Source organism: Carcharodon carcharias, chromosome 9 (genome assembly GCF_017639515.1).
Source record: "Carcharodon carcharias isolate sCarCar2 chromosome 9, sCarCar2.pri, whole genome shotgun sequence".
NCBI classification, from domain to species: Eukaryota; Metazoa; Chordata; class Chondrichthyes; order Lamniformes; family Lamnidae; genus Carcharodon; species Carcharodon carcharias.
The window spans coordinates 151,741,429-151,757,351 of record NC_054475.1 but is presented as its reverse complement, the minus strand read 5'-3'; the positions used below and the strand labels follow the sequence as shown (position 1 = coordinate 151,757,351).

Here is a 15,923-nt window from a genome sequence, read left to right as displayed (position 1 = left end):
AAACGGCGCCCCAGCCAGAAGTCCACTGACTTACGGCGGGACCAGAAGATCACGACGGTGGGCGGGTGTGGAAAAACCCGCCCATTGTGTCTGTTTTAGCTAAACAAAGTAAGTGATAGCCATTCACTGTTTCATTCCTCAGGGCAATGCCTTGACCAAACAGAGTCAAACTGCCTTGCTTAAAATTTCAAGCAATGCTTGGCACTTGACTGTCAGTCACCATTAACTGTTGCAGTCTCCATGGCAACGTCTCTAGCAAGAAGAGTCCACTTACCAACCAATCAGCACTCTGTTCTCATACAGTATAAAGTTGTTGCTTCCCCTGACATTGGTATTCTTGCAAATGTCCTGATGAGTGCAAGACAAAAAGCTTCGACAAAATGTATTTTTTCAGCAATACTCAAGTTCTGTACAACCAAATGATTAATTTATATTTATATATGTATCTATCAAACATAAAAAATCCGAATTAACATTGTGACATTGTGCTACCCTCAAGAAGAGCACACTACATGCACTGCTGTGTTTCTCTTGTACCCGTCATTCTTAGGATTTATCGGCTATTTATAAAATAATAAAGTTATCACAAATGTTTGCAGAAGGTTATTAAGCATAAGAGTGAAGTTTACATTTAGATTATAGGGTACGTCCTGTGAGGATCTGTGCCAACACTGGCGTCTCAAACCCTGCAACCTTTGGTTCGAAAAATCAGGCGTGCGCCTGAATGTCCAATTTTCGAATCAGTGGTCTGTGCCATTTCAAAAATGCTGTGATGTTGGCAGGTCCATATACATGCCTGTTATATTCCATAGAACAAGGAGTTCGCATTGCATGAATCTTTCATAGAAATACATCCTTATAAGACACCCCTGGGGACATCTGCCTTATCAGGTATTCTGCAGTGTGCACACGTATCAGAGAATTGACAGCTGCTATGTTTGTAAGTGGCAAAACATGCATATTGCTTTTCTGGTAGAAAGGAAACATCAAGTGGGCAGGATGAGCCGCTTTCACCAGATGGCAGGATTTCATCAAATACAAGGAGTCACATGTGGTACCCAAGTGGCATCAGGTCTATTTTGTGTCAACCCCTTGGCTTTCAGGAAGAGAAAGGATTTGTGCTCAGTTATGTTCAGGTGGCATCTGACCACAGAAACTTCACCTTGTGTCTCAATGACCACTATCTGGGAGAGAGACATCATGCTTCATCGCGTAGCAGTCCATAGTGCCAACATTATTTGAAGGGCATAAAGTTCTGAGGAGAAAGGGGGCTATTCTCTGTGTGTATGGCTGCAGGCCGCATGGGTACAGCACCTCACAGCCGAGCAGCACTTCATCCTGGATTACTCCACAGCTATTGAGTTCTCCTTGGCTGCTACCTTCACTTCAAGAAGGTATGCATGCAGTTGAAGCACAATGAAAAAGTGGGAAAAAGTTCATTGTGCACAACAGGTCTCAGAGGGTGAGGCAGGCATGTGCCATGGCTGATTAGATCCATAAGAAACACTCACACTTTGCTTTGCTTTTGATAGCAGCACATATTTTTCTGACAACAACCTGTGTTTATAAAGCACCTTTAGCACAATAAAATGTCACATTATAAAAAAAAATGGACAGCAAGCTACATAAGGAGGTGTTAGGGTAGATGACTAAAAGCTTGGTCAAAGGGGTAGATTTTAAGTGGTGTCTTTAGGAAGAAAGCATGGTAGAGAGGCAGAAAGGTTTAGGGAGGGAATTCCAGAGCTTAAGGTCTAAGCAGTTGAAGGCACAGGCACTAATATTGGAAAAATTTAAATTGGGGATGCTCAAGAGTTGGGGCCAGAGTGGAGCAGCACAGATGTCTTGGAAGGATGTAAGCCTAAGAGAGATTAGAGAGATAGGGATGGGAGATGCCATGGAGAAAGTTGAAAACAAGGATTTTAAAATTGAGGCATTGTTTAATCTCAATATTAATGGGAGGAAATTTCTGCTCATATTCTATTGGATGTTGGACAAGAAGTCTGACAATTTAGAAAGGTTGAGAGCTGATTATTGTGAGCAGGTGAGGTGTCGTCAACATACTTGTGGAAAGAGTGACGAGGTCCTGCAGCAGGAGTTCAGGGAGTTAGGCAGAAAGTTAAAAAACAAGACCTCTAGGGTTGTAATCTCAGGATTACTCCCTGTGCCACGTGCCAGTGAGGCTAGAAATAGGAAGATAGTGCAGCTGAACACGTGGTTGAACAGGTGGTGTAGGAGGGAGGGTTTCCAATATCTGGATCAGTGGGATCTCTTCCGGGGGAGGTGGGACCTGTACAAGAAGGACGGGTTGCATCTAAACTGGAGGGGCACCAATATCCTGGCTGCGAGGTTTGCTAGTGTCACTCGGGAGGGTTTAAACTAGTATGGCAGGGGGGTGGGAACCAGAGCAATAGGTCAGCAGGTGAAATAAATGACTGGGAACCAGTGAATATGGCCAGTAGGACTAAGAGGAAGGGCAGGCAGAGGGAAATTATTGAACACTGTGGGACTGGGGGTCTGAAATGCATTTGTTTCAATGCGAGAAGACAACCACACCAACCCCCTCCACCTCTCCGTCTCTCTATCTCTCCGCCCCCCACACACACACCTTAAACCAGCTTATATTTCAGCTCTTTCCTGGACTCGAACTCAAGTTCTGTCGAAGGGTCATGAGGACTCGAAACGTCAACTCTTTTCTTCTCCGCCGATGCTGCCAGACCTGCTGAGTTTTTCCAGGTAATTCTGTTTTTGTAGAGGTGGGGGAGTTGCACTGCTGGATAAGGAGAATATCACAGCTGTATGACAGGAGGACACCTCGGTGGGCTCATGCAGCGAGGCAATATGGGTAGAGCTCCGGAATAGGAAGGGTGCAGTCACAATGTTGGAGGTTTACTATAGGGCTCCCAATTGCCGGTGGGCGATTGAGGAACAGTCATATAGGCAGATTTTGGAAAGATGTAAGAGCAATAGGGTTGTTGTGGTGGGTGTTTTTAACTTTCCCTATATTGACTGGGAATCGCTTAGTATTAGGGGTTTGGATGGTGCAGAATTTGTAAGGTGCATCCAGGAGGGCTTTCTGAGACAATATGTAGATAGTCCAACTAGGGAAGGGGCAATACTGGACCTGGTATTAGGGAATGAACCCGGCCAGGTGGTCAAGGTTTCAGCAGGGGAGCATTTTGGGAAAAGTGACCATAATTCAGTAAGTTTCAAGGTACTAGTGGATAAGGCTAACAGGAGTCCTCGGGTTAAGGTGCTTAATTGGAGGAAGGCAAATTATAACAATATTAGGCAGGAACTGAGGAATCTAGAGTGGAGGTGGATGTTTGAGGGCAAATCAACAACTGACATGTGGCGGGGCTTTCAAACGTCAGTTGATAAGAATTCAGGACCAGCATGTTCCTGCTAGGATGAAGGATAAGCATGGCAAATTTCAAGAACCTTGGATAACGAAGGATATTATGAGATTAGTCAAAAAGAAAAGGGAAGCATTCGTAAGGGCTAGAAGGGAACAGATGAAGCCCATGGAGAATATAAATAAAGTAGGAAGAAACTTAATCAAGGAGTCAGGAGGGCTAAAAGGGGTCATGAAAAGTCACTAGCAACCAGGATTAAGGAAAATCCCAAAGCCTTTTATGCATATGTAAAAAGCAAGAGGGTAGCCAGGGAAAGGGTAGGCCCACTCAGGGACAGAGGTGGGAATCTGTGGGTGGAGCCAGAAGAAATGGGAGAGATACTAAATTAATAATTCTCATCAGTATTCACCAAAGAGATGGACTTAGCGGTCGATTTGTCTAGGGAAGAGTGTGTGGGTAGCCTGGATCATGTTGAGATCAAAAAAGAGAGGTGTTAAGCATCTTGAAGAATATTAAGGTGGATAAGTCCCGAGGGCCAGATGGGATCTACCCCAGAGTACTGAGGGAGGCAAGGGAGGAGATTGCTGGAGCCTTGACAGAAATCTTTGTATCCTCACTGGCTACGGGTGAGGTCCCAGAGGACTGAAGAATGGCCAATGTTGTTCCATTGTTTAAGAAGGGTAGCAGGGATAATCCAGGAAATTACAGGCCGGTGAGCCGTACATCAGTGGTAGGGAAGTTATTGGAGAAGATTCTTCGTGACAGGATTTACTACCATTTGGAAGCAAATGGGCATATTACTGAGAGGTAGCATGGTTTTGTGAAGGGGAGGTCGTGTCTCACTAACTTGACGAGTTTTTCGAGGAAGTGACAAAGATGATCGACGATGGAAGGGCAGTGGATGTTATATACGTGGATTTCAGTAAGGCCTTTGACAAGGTCCCTCATGGCAGACTGATACAGAAGGTAAAGTCGCATGGGATCAGAGGTGAGCTGGCAAGATGGATACAGAATTGGCTTGGTCATAGAAGACAGAGGGTAGCAGTGGAAGGGTGCTTTTCTGAATGGAGAGCTGTGACTAGTGGAGTTCCGCAGGGATCAGTGCTGGGACCTTTGCTGTTTGTAGTATACATAAATGATTTGGAGGAAAATGTAACCGGGCTAATTAGTAAGTTTGCAGACGACACTAAGGTTGGAGGAGTTGCAGATAGTGAAGAGGATTGTCAAAGGATACAACGGGATATGGATCGGTTGGAGACTTGGGCGGAGAAATGGCTAATGGAGTTTAATCTGGACAAATATGAGATAATGCATTTTGGAAGGTCTAATACAGGCAGGAATTATACAGTAAATGGCAGAATCCTTAAGTGCATCTATGGGCAGAGGGATCTGGATGTACAGGTCCACAGGTCACTGAAAGTGGCAATGCAGGTGGATAAGGTAGTCAGGGAGGCATATGGCATGCTTGCCTTCATCGGCAGGGGCATTGAGTATAAAAGCTGGGAAGTCATGCTGCAGCTGTATAGAACCTTGGTTAGGCCACATTTGGAATATTGTGTGCAATTCTGGTCACCACATTACCAGAAGGATATTGAGGTGTTGGAGAGGGTGCAGAGGAGGTTTACCAGGATGCTGCCTGGTCTGGAGGTTATTAGCTTTGAGGAGAGGTTGGAGAAACTCGGATTGTTCTCACTACAGCGTCGGAGATTAAGGGGCGACTTGATAGAAGTTTACAAAATTATGAGTGGCATGGACAGAGTAGATAGTCAGAAGCTTTTTCCCAGGGTGGAAGAGTCAATTATTAGGGGACATAGATTTAAGGTGAGAGGAGAAAACTATAGAGGAGATGTGCGGGACAAGTTTTTTACGCAGAGGATAGTGAGTGTCTGCTATTCGCTGCCAGAGGAGGTGGTGGAAGCAGGTACGATAGTGGTGTTTAAGAGGCAGCTTGACAAATACATGAATAGGATGGGAATAGAGGGATATGGACCCCGGAAGTGCAAAATGTTTTAGTTGACGGGCAATATGATCGGCGCAGGCTTGGAGGGCCGGAGGGCCTGTTCCTGTGCTGTACTTTTCTTTGTTCTTGTTCTTTGATGCTGTATTTTCGGATGATGTTGCCGAGAGGCTGCATATAGATGATAAGCAGGAGGGGTCAAGACTAGATCATTGGGGAGCGACCAGAGGGAATGGAGCAAGAACAGGAAAAGAAGCCATTGCCATCTATTCCCTGGCTATGATTAGACAGGTGAGAGCAGCCCCACTAGCTGGACGATGGTGAGAGGCTTCGGAGGAAGATGGTGTGGTCAGCCGTGTCAAAGACTGCAGACAGGTTGAGAAGGTAGAGGGGTAGATGGAGGTGTAAACTGGCATGGATGGGGCAAGGGGAGTGTGTGGGGGGTGAGAGGCCGTGAAGGATGAGGGCTTTATTTCAACTGGGGCAAAGTCCCACAGAACTGAGGCGGGCCTTTTAAACAGCTGGCCTCTGCATCCAACAGCCCCTGTGGCTGCCTCTCCGAACTTTTCTTCAGGTCAGCTGGCCTGACTCCAACCCACATCCGGCCAACCCACCACCCCCCAACCACGTTGAAAATTCCGTTCTCGTGGGCAGTCCTGAGGCGGGTGCGCTGAGCCAGGAATTTTTCCAACTCCCGCTACCCACCTCGAGCATGAAAATCCAGGCCCACAAACTGAACGGCCTCCTTCTGTCTTGTAATCATTCTATGATTCATTGCATGATTCAGTGCAGCTTCCCCAGATATGCTGGGCTTAGAGGTTTAGATGATGAGGACAGGCTACATAAATTTGTCTTCCATTTCCCTGGCAGAAAGGAATTGGTTGGCTGCATTAACTTGGTTGGCAATGTCCTTCTATCCAGCTGGAATCTGTGCTTTTCTTGGAGAGTGGACATGAACCCCAAAGAAAAAGTCCTCCTCCATTGATGCACCTCCTGTAGCATGTTCTCCAGCTCTGAGCATCAAAAGCAGCAACGATACTGTGAACAATTAGTCCATTTTTCTGCCACCAACAGTTTTTCACTGATTTCAGCCGTGGCTGAGTTGGTGGTGATCTTGCCTCTGAGATAAAAGTCCCAGCCCAAGACTTGAATAGAAAAATTAGAAAGCTAACAGGACTGAGGAAGCGCTGTGCTATTAGAGGTGTTGTCTTTTGGATGAGATGTTAAATCAAGGCCCTCTTATCCCATGCACTATTTTGAAGAGGACCGGAGGAGTTATCCCTGATGTCCTGGTCAATGCTTATCCCTTAATCAACAACACAAAAACAGATTATCTGGTCATTATCAGATTGCTGTTTGTGGGAGCTTGCTGTGCATAAACTGGCTGCCATACTTCAAACATTGCAACAGTGACTACACTTCAAAAGTATTCCATTGCTTGAAAAGCATTTTGGGACATCCTGTGGCACAAAAGGTGTTATACAAATGGAAGGGAAGAATTTTCCCCCCCGTTGGGGGGGGAAGTGCAGGAGCAGGTGCATGCAGGGGAGCCTCTGATCAGCGCCCCCAACTGGGGGCGCGCCGTCATTTTACATGGGCGGGCCAATTAATGCCCGCCCAGCATGATGTCCGCCAGGAAACGTTATGCGCTCCCTGTGCGGGTGGGGGGGGGGGGGTGAGATTCACTCAGCCGAGAGTGCGCTCTTTCATGCATGCGCAAGATAGAGCGTATTCACCTCCCTGAGGCTAAGTGCTGCCTCAGGGAAATCGGCGCCAAATTTAAAAATCGTCAATGTACAAAAATAAAATTTCCCTGACATGTCCCCTCTGTCACATGAGTTGGGACATTTCCATCACTTTTAATTAAACTTTTATTACATTTTCATGCTTTTTCTGAAGCCCGCCAGGGCTCCCGGCCTGCCCGGCAACTTTAAGGTTGCACGGGCAGGTCCCTTAGCTACTTCAATTAGTTTTTAAATGGCTTCAATTGGCCCTTGACAGGTCAGCGGGCACACAGCGGATTCGGCTGCGCCCCCGCTGACCTGAAAACAGAAATGAGGCGGGGTGATGTCAGGAGTTCCGCCCAACATCATCCCGCATCATTTTACTCACCGGCCCTCCCACCCCCCCCCCCCCCCCCCCCCCCCCCCCCCCCCCCCCGCCCCCGCTCACAGACATTAATATCCTCGCCCAAGTCTTTTCTCCTGCAGCTCCTCAGGAGCAATTGCCTTTGCTGGGTTTTGCAATCTTCAACCGTGTTCTCCGTACAAGCCTTTCCTGTGCCTGTAACCTATTTAAAAAGAAGCAATGGGTTTGTGTGGCAAAATCTGTCACATCTTGTCCACGTTGCTATGGGTACAGGTGCGTGCCAGCCCTTTGGGCCAGTATAACCTCAGTTTTGCCTGTTGTGCAAAATCAGGGCCAATAGCTTTGAATTAATTGTCTAGTGTCAATTATCTCATGATAGGATCAGTTTTGGGTGTGATTTCTACATCAGACAACATTACCCCTTTAAGTGAATGATTGGTGGCTCTGTGCAAAATTGTTTGAAGAGCTGCAGTGATAAAATTACGTAATGAGAAGTAGCCCTAATATATGCTGCTTTGCAGGGCAGCAAAGCATCGTAGCCCACATGCACCACAGCCTTTCTGTGATGTCTCAGGTATGAATGTAAGAAGAAAAGTCCAATGCTCTATCATAAAAAAAATAAATAAATAAAATAGAAGTTGAAGATGTCTGGTGCATAAAAACATTAATGATATTTTAGCATCTGTAAATATAGAGTGTCACACGATGTGACATTTATACAACAGTGGACCTTACTGGGTGTAAATATGCTTTTGTATGTTTGTAGCCCACTTTGTAAATCAGTAATACAACAGTATGCCCAGGAAATCCTCAAATCATATGCCATTGACAAATAGAATATCAACATTTGCTGTTGATTTTGGAATCTTTTGATAAATTATTTTCATGTTAGTCGAAGGGAGGACGAGAAAAATCCAGCACCTTGTCTTTTCAGCAGGCATGTCTCATCTTTCACTTTAAGCTGATTATTACTGTGAACTGAATCCATTACCATCTGATTTTTGTTTGTGTATTTTGGTCAGATGCTGCCTTCCAGATGAAATTGATTAATATGATCACTGATTTTACAGGATTGGCAAAAAAAGGTGCACTTTTAAGGCCTACCCTCGCCAGGCTCTTTATGCATACATTTCTCTTTCAGCTGCCTTTCTCTCTCCCTCTCCATAAATGCCCGTCTCCTTCTATCTTTACTCACTCTCCCTATTTCCCGAATTCCTGAAATAAGTAGTAGATGTGGGTGTCACTGCTTTTGACTTACTCCTCTTTCACTTTTTCTCTTCTCCTCCTTCATGCCTTCTCACATTGCCCTTCTTACTCTTCAGTTTTACATCTTCGTTCCTGCTTGTTTCCGCAAAATTTTTCCCTCCTGCACTCCACTTCCTGTCACTTCACCATGACCACAAGGAGAGACTGTAGCCAGGAACTAGGCACAGGCTACGGAAAAAAGTGTGCAGGTGGAGGAGGAGTAGATCACAGCAATCTTGTTAAGGACTGCTCCTGGGAATTGTAGCTGATGGTATCAGGGTCAAGGCAAACAAGATTACTACCTGCACATGCACAGTTAGGGAATGGCTGTGCAGCGGGCCCTCAGAGTTCATATATTAGAGGAAGGCATGTTAGCTCCTGACAGCTATATTCCTACCATAGCTCTTTGAGTAGTATATGTAACTCTGTTAGGAGTGGCATGTTAGAGGTACAAATCTCTACTTGTAGTAGCTGAGGTGCATGTTATTTATTTATGTAATCATTTAATGTTTAATTATTATCCCCATGAGCAATGTCACAGAGGTTCCATTATTCTATTTTTATTTACTTTTGAAAAATACTTCCCACAAATAAGATGTGCTGTGATTTTATTTACCATTTTTAATTTAAATTTTTTCCATACATATATATTTTTCATACTTAGTCACTGAAGTGTCAGTTGTGTTCTGTTGATAGCACTCTTGCCTCTGCATTGGAAAGCTGTGGGTTCAAGCCCTAGTCTACAGACTTGAACACAAACCTAGGTTGGCATTCCAATGCAGTACTGCGGGAATGCTGCACTGTCACTGGAATATTGTTTGGATGAAATGTTAAACTAAGATCCTGCCTACCTCCTCAGGTGGATGAAATGCCTAAAGGTGCTATGCTCAAGAAGCACAAAAGAGTTCTTCCCAGTGTGCAGGCTAATACTTATCCCTCAACCAACATCACTAAAACCAGATTAAGATCTGGCTATTATTAAATTTCTGTTTGTGTGTTAATTTTATGTGCAAACAGGCTGCTGCATTTCCTACATTATGACACTGACTTTACTTCAAAAGTATTTAATTGTCTGTCAAGCACTTTGTAACATTCTGAGGTCATGAAACACACAATATTTCTTTAGAACTCTGGATACCAGGGACACCTGTACCTCCCTGCTCATTCAACAATGCTAGAGCTATGGCGAAAGGGACATGCAAATGTATGGCCTACTGGGCGCCCACTGGCAGGGCATTTTCATTTAAGCAAAGTATTTTATGAAGTGGCTTTATTATTAATATTGCTGGATACCAGGCAGGTGCAGTGTCCTTCTAAGAGGAAGAACGTTGGAGCAAAGAGGATTAGAAATCCAAGTACTCAAATCATGATAAAACAGTAGAGAAGTACAAAAAGCCATGTAAAAGGCCACTGGAATATTAGTCTTTATCTCAAGGGGGCTGCATACAAAGGGGAGGAAGTTACACTTCAGTTAGATAGAGCCTTGGCCTGACCTCATCTGGAGTACTGCATTTGGTTTAAGGCACGGGACCTAAAGAAAGATACCTTGGTGCATTAAAAATTAGTACTTTGCACCTATCTTTAACAAAGAAGAAGATGTTGCCAAATTCATAGGGAAAGATGAGTGTCATAAGCCCTTGGGGATAGTGCGCTGTAATATCGAGCCCCACTGTTCCCCGAGCTGCGACAAATGTGAAAGGTTTGACCAAACCATCAGATTGCCCCAATTCTACCTAACTGCTTAACTTAGGTTAACAGAATATAAGCACCAGGTTTGTAAACTTAATAAGTGAAATACTGTTTATTGAACAAATTGTCTTTAACTAGTGGCAAAAGAAAGAAATATGAACTGCTAACTTCTAACACTATAACTTAAACTCTACCCCCTTCTTAAATCCTTATACACACACACGAGACACATAAGACACATAAATCATGGATTTTAAGATTGGGATAAAACGGTTCAATGGCACCAATCGGAGTACAGAATTTGATGGGTTGATTTTGATTGATGCCTTCCAAATTCCTTTCAGTTCTTGTTGCTGACACGAGGTGGTCTTCCAGCACTTTCAGTATTTAGTTCACTGGTTGAGCACTTGCTTTTCAATGTCTCTAACAGTGATTTTGCCCTTTGCCTCTTGACAGAGGTTTTCAGAGCGGGAGAGCAGGTTATAGAGATAGGAGGAGAAAAAGCCAGCTAGCTATTATTGTGGAATTACTGGAATCTTCCACACAAAGGAGTAAGAGGTTTTAGGTCTTATTCCTTTCAGGCTAGGAGCTATTCAGCTGCAGTACCTTCACACAAAACCTTGGTCACCTGGTCAGGAGCCAATTAAAATGTTGTGGCCAAGCAGCTCCCTTGGTCCAGAACTCTTTTCTGGCACCATCCTGTCTTTCATGGCACACTCTGTTCCTAAACTGCAGGATTGTATTTATCTCTCATCGTGTTTCAGCGGATATGTCTTTCAAACTGCAGCCATTGTAATTTTAATCCACAGTCCAACAGAAAATAAAAAGATATGTTATTTATAACAGTCTTATTTATAACAGTCCAATAGAATCAAATAAGGAATTCAGAAGAAATTTCTTCATCCAAAGAGTGGTAAGAATGTGGAACTCACTACCACAGGGAGTGGTTGAAGTGAATAGTGTAGATGCATTTAAGGGGAAATGAGACAAACATTTGAGGGAGAAGGAAATAGATAGTTATGGTGGTAGACTTAATAAAAAAGATATGTTCCTCACAGGAGCTAGTTGAGGTACTTGATGAGTTAAAGATTGATAAAGAAGAGGTAGCAGAAAGGCTGGCTGTACTTAAAGTTGAATGTTTCTTCTCCTCGGGAAGAGCATGACTAGAAGCCATCAATATAAGAAGTCACCAAGAAATCAAATAAGGAATTCAGAAGAAATTTCTTCATCCAAAGAGTGGTAAGAATGTGGAACTCACTACCACAGGGAGTGGTTGAAGTGAATAGTATAGATGCATTTAAGGGGAAATGAGACAAACATTTGAGGGAGAAGGAAATAGATAGTTATGGTGGTAGACTTAATTGTGATAAGATAGACGAAAGCTCAAGTAGAGCATAAACACCAGGATGGAGTGGTTGGGCTGAATGGACTGTTTCTGTGCTGTATATCCTATGTAATGCTATGCAAGTCACCAGGTCTTGATGGAATGCATCCGGCGATAACATAGATTTAAGGTGATTGGCTGAATGATTAGAGGGGACATAAGGAAAAAACTTTTCCACCCAGAGGTTGGTAGGTGTTTGGGATTCACTGCCCGAATTGGTAGTTTGATGCTGCTCAACTCAACTAGATCTGCATCTGAAGTGCTGTAACCTGCAGGGCTATGGACCAGGTGCTGGAAAGTGGGATTAAAATGAGTGGCTAGTTTCTTTATTTTTCTCTTTTTTGGTCAGTGCAGACATAATGGGCTGAATGGCCCCTTCCTGTGTCATAGCATTTCTATGGTTCTATACATGCAAAATAGGAATTAGGAACAGGAGTAGGCCATTCAACCCCTCGAGCCTTCTCCACCATTTGATAAGATCATGGCTGCTCTGATTGTGCCCTCAACTCAAATTTCCTGTCTACCCCCTTTACCTGAAATGAATTAAGGGTGGAAACTGTGGAGGTGCTTGCCATAATCTTCCAATCCTCCTTAGTTATGGGAGTGGTGTCAGAGGACTGGAGAATTGAAAATGTTACACCCTTGTTCAAAAAAGGATGTGAGGATAAACATAGCAACCACAGGCCAATCAGTTTAATCTCCGAGGTGGATACACCTTTAGAAATGATAACCCTAGACAAAATTAATAGTCACCTGGAGAAGGGTAGATTAATTAAGGAAAGTCAGCGTGGATTTGTTAAAGACATCATGTTTAACTAACTTGACCATTTTTTGATGAGATAACAGACATGGGTGATGATGGTAATACGGTTGATATAGTGTAATCTTTCAAGTACAAACACATTTCCATCTGTTCCTATTCAGATGAAGTTACATTGTTTTATAGTTTGCCATTGTGAGATTTGAACTCTTGATAATCTTTTAAATGAACTCTTGATCTTGGGGTTACAAACCCAGTACCATAACCACTTGGCTATTTAGGCCAAGCGAGTCACTTGCTGAAACTCTTTCGAGTACAAACACGTTTCCATCTGTTTATACAGATGAGGTGACATTGTTTCATAGTTTGCCATTGTGAGATTTGAACTCTTGATAGTATTATTGTAACTCTTTCGAGTACAAACCCATTTTCCATCTGTTGCAGATGAAGTTACATTGTTTCATAGTTTGCCATTGTGAGATTTGATCTCTTGATAATCTTTTAAATGAAAACCAAATCAACAAAATTGGGATAAATCAGGCACAGCCCCTAATTCAGGTCAGCTGTAAAACCAAGAACAAAGTTTAAAGGAGGTTACCATCCCAGTACCATAACCACTTGGCTATTTAGGCCAAGCTCAAATCGGCAGTAACTCGTTCGAGTACAAACCTGTTTCCATCTGTTTCAGATGAAGTTGCATTGTTTCATAGTTTGCCATTGTGAGATTTGAACTCTTGATCTTGGGGTTACAAACCCAGTACCATAACCACTTGGCTATTTAGGCCAAGCAAAACACGTTTCCATCTGTTCCTATTCAGATGAAGTTACATTGTTTCATAGTTTGCCATTGTGAGATTTGAACCCTTGATCTTGGGGTTACAAACCCAGTACCATAACCACTTGGCTATTTAGGCCAAGCAAAGTAACTCTTTCAAGTACAAACCCATTTCTATCTGTTTCAGATGAAGTTACATTGCTTTGCCATTGTGAGATTTGAACTCTTGATCTTGAGGTTACAAACCCAGTACCATAACCACTTGGCTATTTAGGCCAAGCTAAAATCGGCAGTAACTCGTTCGAGTACAAACCTGTTTCCATCTGTTTCAGATGAAGTTACATTGTTTCATAGTTTGCCATTGTGAGATTTGAACTCTTGATCTTGGGGTTACAAACCCAGTACCATAACCACTTGGCTATTTAGGCCAAGCTTTGATATAGTGTAACTCTTTCGAGTACAAACCCGTTTCCATCTGTTTCAGATGAAGTTACGTTGTTTCATAGTTTGCCATTGTGGGATTTGAACTCTTGATCTTGGGGTTACAAGCCCAGTACCATAACCACTTGGCTATTTAGGCCAAGCCTAAAGCCGACTGCACCTGGTATTCCCAGGCAGTCTCCCATCCAAGTACTAACCAGGACTGAGTCTGCTTAGCTTCCGAGATCAGACGAGATCGGGCGTTTTCAGACTAGTATCGCCTTAGGCTTGATATAGTGTATATGCACTCACAAAAAGTGCTTGATAAAGTGCCACAAAATAGATTGTTTTAAACTCTTTAAAACACTCAGGTGTTTTAGTGCTCCAATGAATGTCTAGGCTCTCAGCCAAGAATACATAATGACACTTGGCTGAGAGCCCATAAAATCATTAGTCTGTTGAAACACCTGAGCCCCAAAGCAAACATTGCTTGATTGATGGCTCTGGCTTCTTGATCTCTGGTGTCAATTGCACAATGTTTATTTGCACAAGGTTAAGAAGTTTCAAGTGTTTGCAGTTTCAGCTACTGAAACTTTAAGGGGTCTGGGTGATTGATGCTTTTATTGCCCTTGAGTAAAATTATTATTTTTTTAACATAGTGGAAAGTTATGAATGAATGGCCATTTCTTTGAAAGCTTATTTTACACATTCTATTATGATATGTTTCATTGATTCTATACAGTGTATAGTGGGTCAATGGGAATGGAAGTACCACAGGTTGTCATGGTGGGTATGAGGGGTAATGGAGCTGGGTGAAGGGGTATAGCTTGTCATCATGGGCATGAAGGGTCATGGTTGGGTTGGGTAGGGGGCATAGCTTGTCAGAGGAGGCATGAGTGGAAGGGCATAGTTTGTCATAGCAGGCATGAGGAGCCATGGGGGCATGGCAAAGGGGCCATGATGGGGCATAGTGGGGGCATACATTGGCATGGATGTGGCCTGGGAAGTGTGTGGGGATGTGAAGGATAAGGGCTTTATTTCAACAGGGACAAAGTCCCACAGAACCAAGACATGCCTTTTATACAACCCACCTCCACACCCAGCAGCCACTGTGGCTGCCTCTCTGAACTTTTTTCCAGATCAGCTGACCTGACTCCAGCCCACCCCGCCACGACAATGAAGGAGTCCTTGTGGGCACTTTTTCTTCAGGCACATGTGCCTGAGCCAGGAATTTTTCCAACTCCCGCTAGCCCCCTCAAGCATGAAAATCCAGGCCTACAAACTGAACGGCCTCCTTCTGTCTTGTAACTCTTTCGAGTACAAACACATTTCCATCTGTTCCTATTCAGATGAAGTTACATTTTTCATAGTTTGCCATTGTGAGATTTGAACTCTTGATCTTGGGGTTACAAAGCCAGTGCCATAACCACTTGGCTATTTAGGCCAAGCTCTTCCTTCTGTCTTGTAATCATTCTATGATTCTTTGCATGATGATTCAGTGCAGGTTCACCAGATGTGCTGGGCTTAGAGGTTTAGATAACGAGGACAGGCTACATAAATTTGCCTTCCATTTCCTTGCATGTAGGAGATTGAGGGACGATCTGGTGGAGGTTTCTTAAAGTGCTGAAAGGATTTGATAAGGTAGAAATAAAGAGACAATTTCCTTTGGTGGGGAAATCAAGCACAAGGGGACAAAAACTTATAATTAGAGCTAGGCTGTTCAAGAATGAAATCAGGAGACACCTTTGGACACAAAGGGTAGTAGAAATTTGGAGCTGTCTGCCCTAAACACCTGTTGACATTAAAAAAAAACCTGTTGAATGTTTGTTAGGTAAGGTCATCAAGAAATCTAGAACCAAGGGAAGAAAATGGAGTTGAGGTGCAGATCAGCCATGAGCTAATTGAATGATGAAGCATGGCTGAGGGGCTGAATGGCCTACACCTGTCCCAAAGTTTTAAGAATACAATAAAAATTAAGATTTTCGGTGAAGTGCAAAAAAACAAACGTGTCTCTCTTGCATGGTTGTCCTTCAATTTGCTTCTGAAGAGTGGAGGCTGAACTGTCTTATTAAATGCCGCAAAAGAGTTTCCATTTAGTCCAGCTGTTAATTCGTGTTTTGCATCAATGGGAATGCAAACAAACATGCCCCGGAAAGCCATGCGGAATTCCCTCTGCAAGCACATTTTATTTTAAAAGGTGCAACAATAGCATAACTCACTTTCAGGGAAGTCGAGGGCATGTAGCCAAGCTA

General features: G+C 43.5%; 1 protein-coding gene and 1 pseudogene across 1 annotated transcript in view; one reads left to right on the top strand and one right to left on the bottom strand.

Moving 5' to 3' along the window:
* Positions 1–15,923, top strand: part of nalf2 (NALCN channel auxiliary factor 2) — a 395,372-nt gene that overhangs the window by 12,899 nt on the left and 366,550 nt on the right. The gene's annotated exons all lie outside the window — the stretch shown is intronic.
* On the bottom strand, positions 13,841–13,959 carry LOC121282672 (annotated as a pseudogene).